The sequence below is a fragment of the Chiloscyllium plagiosum genome, chromosome 40 (genome assembly GCF_004010195.1).
Source record: "Chiloscyllium plagiosum isolate BGI_BamShark_2017 chromosome 40, ASM401019v2, whole genome shotgun sequence".
Taxonomy (NCBI): domain Eukaryota; kingdom Metazoa; phylum Chordata; class Chondrichthyes; order Orectolobiformes; family Hemiscylliidae; genus Chiloscyllium; species Chiloscyllium plagiosum.
In genome coordinates, this window is record NC_057749.1 from 23,995,903 (window position 1) to 24,000,107 (window position 4,205).

General features: G+C 49.3%; 1 protein-coding gene across 1 annotated transcript in view; it reads left to right on the plus strand.

Moving 5' to 3' along the window:
- Positions 1 to 4,205, plus strand: part of tln2b (talin 2b) — a 297,300-nt gene that overhangs the window by 201,661 nt on the left and 91,434 nt on the right. The window lies entirely within an intron of this gene.

Below are 4,205 nucleotides of genomic sequence, written 5' to 3' on the forward strand. Positions count from 1 at the left end.
TTCTCTGACAGTCCCTTATGCTTTCTGCTACTCCACCAATCTTCGTGTCATCTGCAAACTTGCTGATCATACCAACAGTGCCCTCTTCCAGATCATTTATGTATATCATAAACAACAGTGGCCCCAGCACTGATCCCTGTGGAACACACTGGTCACCTTTCTCCATTTTGAGAAACTCCCTTCAACTACTACTCCCTGTCTCCTGTTGCTCAACCAGTTCTTTATCCACCTAGCTGGAACACCCTGCACACCATGTGACTTCACTTTCTCCATTAGTCTCCAATGGGGAACCTTATCAAACGCCTTCCTAAAGTCCATGTATATGACATCAACAGCCCTTCCTTCATCTATCAACTTGGTCACTTCTTTGAAGAACTCTATTAAGTTGGTAAGGCACGTTCTGCACCGCACAAAACCATGTTGCTTATCACTGACAAGGCCATTCTTTTCTAAATATAAATAGATCCTTTCCCTCAGTACCATCTCCAGCAACTTTCCCACCACCAACGTCAAGCTCACTGGTCTGTAGTTACTCAGAATATCCCTACTACCCTTCTTGTACAGAGAGACAACATGAGCAACCTTCCAGTCCTCCGGCACCTGTATTTAACGATGCCACAAAGATATCTGTCAGGGCCCCAGCTACTTCCTCTCTCACCTCCCTCAGCAACCTGGGATAGATCCCATCTGGTCCTGGGGGTTTGTCCTCTTCAATAACCTTTAGCCTACCCAACACATCTTCCCTACTTAAGTCAACGTGATCCAGACTAATCAAACTTCTATCTCTAATCTCAAGATTCATCATGTTCCACTCCTCAGTGAATACTGATGCAAAGTAATCATTCGGAATCTCACCCATTCTCTCAGGTTCAACACACAGCCTTCGTTCATCATCCTTTAGTGGACCAATCCTTTCTCTAGTCACCCGCTTGCTTCTTAAATAATAATAAAATGCTTTGGGATTCTCCTTAATTCTGCTCGCTAAATCTATTTCATGACCCCTTTTGGCCTGCTTGATTCTTCGCTTAAGACTTATCCTACACTTCTGATATTTCTCCAGGGCCTGTTCTGTTCTTAGCTGCTTAGACCTTATGTATGCTTCCCTTTTCCTCTTGGCTCGTCATACAATTTCTCCTGTCATCCACGGTTCACAAATCTTGCCCTTCCTATCTTTTGCCTTCAATGGGACATGCCTATCTTGCACTATCTTCAACCTATCTTTGAAAGTCTCCCACATCTCAAATGAGGACTTCCCTTCAAATAACTGTGTCCAATCCACACTTCCCAGCTCCTGCCTAATTTTGATATAATTGGCCTTGACCCAGTTTAGTACTCTTTCCTTAGGACCACGCTCATCCTTATCTACGAGTATTCCAAAACTTACAGAATTGTGGTCACTGTTCCCAAAGAAATCCCCCACCGCAACGTCTACCACCTGTCCTGGCTCATTCCCCAGTACCAGGTCCAATATGGTCCCTTCCCTCGTCGGACTATTGACATACTGCTCTAGAAAACTCTCCTGGACCCTTCTTACTAATTCTACCCCATCCAGACTTCTGACATTAAGTGTATCCCAGTCAATGTTGGGAAAATTAAAATCTCCCATCACCACTACCCAATTGCCTCTACATCTTTCCATGATCTGTTTACCTATGTGTGTGTGTGTGTCTGTGTGCATCTGTCTGTGTGCGCCTGCCTGTGTGTCTGTCTGTCTGTGTCTATCTGTGTGTGTGCCTGTCTGTGTGTGTGTGTGTGTGTGTCTGTCTTTCTATGTCTGTGTCTGTCTTTCTGTGTGTGTGTGTGTTGTGTGTTTCTCTGTTGATCTCACTGCAGGACTCTATGCTTCCGGAGGTGGTGAGCAGAGAGCTGGGGAGGACATTGAATTAGACAGGGTAGTGGCGCGCATAAACCCCAAGATCTTCTTGCCCCCACAGCAACTGAACTCTGGATTGGAGTACTGGCTCAGTGGTTAGCACTGCTGCCTTACATCACCAGGATCCAGGTTCAATTCCAGCCTTTGGCAAATGTCTGTGTGGAGTGTGCATATTCTCCCCGTGTCTGCGTGGGTTTCCTCTGGGTGCTCCGGTTTGCTTCCACAATCCAAAGATGTGCAGGTTAGCGTAAATTGGCTGTGCTGAACTGCCTATAGTGTCCAGGGAAGTGCAGGCTCGATAGGTTAGCCATGGGGAATGCAGGGTTACAGGGATACGGTGGGGAAACGGGTCTGGGTGGGATACCCTCCAGAGGGTCAGTGTGACTCAGTGGGCTGAATGGCCTCTTTCTGCACTGAAGGGATTCTATGATTCCATTGTCAGTGTTGTTAGGGAGGGATATTGGACCCAGTGGTACTGAAGTAACTATGAAATAGTTTGTAATAGTATGTGGCTTGGAGGGCAACTTGCCACCCGTCAGCTCCCCGATTCCCTCTCGATGGTGGATGTCACGGGTTGGGAAGGCGCTGTCGAAGGAGAGAGGGCATGAAGTGAGAATTGAAAGTTGTCTTAGTCTCGTAGTCTGGCCTCGTATGAGAGAGACGAATGGTGGTGAGCGTAACCGAAGGGTCACTACACCTCTGGTGAGGGGAGAGTCTGAGAAGTTGGCACCTTCATGGTGATCTCAGTCAGTGTGAGAATTGAACCCATGCTGTTGGGTTCACAAGCCAGCCCTCCAGCCAACTCAGCTAACCAACCCCTGCGGAGAGTGAATGTCTAATCAGCTAATGTCCTTGCATCGAAAACCTTCATATGTCATGTTGGGGCTGGCTGGTCTGTGACCTGGACTTTCAGAATCTGGATAAATGCGTTTTCCCTTTTCCCTGAGCTTGTAATAAATTCTTCCACATAATTGTGTTTGACAACTATACAATAAATCAGGCAGCCATTACTGAACACCATTAAATGGCTTTGTTTTTGTGGAGCATTTATCCAGATTAAAATATTTATATGATGTTGCTATGGTGGTACCCCATCTGTTTGTTCCTCAATAGATTCTACCTAATTGCCACTTTGCAAATAAGCTCCATTTCATAGGGCTATACAAGTACTTGGAAGGATACACATTTTGGAGGTTTAAATAATAAATGTTCTGTGGTGTCTCTCAAATGCTTAAACCATTTGTGGGCAGTATTCTGAGATTCGGGATCCTTTCCACAGCTCCTACTGCAAATAAGACAGACAGGTTTATTTTGGATTTTGAAAGCTGATATGTTTATGTTTCGATGGTAGCTCAGTGGGTTGTGTTTCAAACCATATTCCAGAGCCTTAATCCAGACTGACATTCTCAGTATAAGACTAAGGGAATGCCGCACTGTTGGAGGGTCAGTACCAAGGGAGTGCCATACTATCGGAGGGTCAGTGCTGAAGGAGTGCCACCAAGCCCGGAGGGTCGATGCTGAGGGAGTGCCACACTGTCGGGGGTTCACTGCTGAGGGGGTGCCACACTGTCGGAGGGTCAGTGCTAAGGGAGCGCCACACTGTTGGAGGGCCAGTGCTGAAGGAGTGCCACACTGTCGGAGGGTCATGCTGAGGGAGTGCCACACTATGGGAGGGTCAGCGCCGAGGGAGTGCTGCACTGTCAGAGGGTCAGTGCTGAGGGAGTGCCGCACAGTTGGAGGGACATGCCGAGGGAGTGCCGCACTGTCAGAGGGTCAGTGCTGAGGGAGTACCGCACTGTCGGCGGGTCAGTGCTGAGGGAGTGCCGTACTGTCGGCGAGTCAGTGCCAAGGGAGTGCCGCACTGTCGATGGGTCAGTGCTGAGGGAGTGCTGCACTGTCGGATGGTCAGTGCTGAGGGAATGCCGCACTGTCGACGGGTCAGTGCCAAGGGTGTGCCGCACTGTCGATGGGTCAGTGCTGAGGGAGTCAGTGCTGAGGCAGTGCTGCACTGTCGACAGGTCAGTGCTGAGGCAGTGCCGCACTGTCGGAGGGTCAGTGCTGAGGCAGTGCCGTACTGTCGGCGAGTCAGTGCCAAGGGAGTGCCGCACTGTCGATGGGTCAGTGCTGAGGGAGTGCTGCACTGTCGGATGGTCAGTGCTGAGGGAATGCCGCACTGTCGACGGGTCAGTGCCAAGGGTGTGCCGCACTGTCGATGGGTCAGTGCTGAGGGAGTGCTGCACTGTCGGATGGTCAGTGCTGAGGGAATGCCGCACTGTCGACGGGTCAGTGCCAAGGGTGTGCCGCACTGTCGATGGGTCAGTGCTGAGGGAGT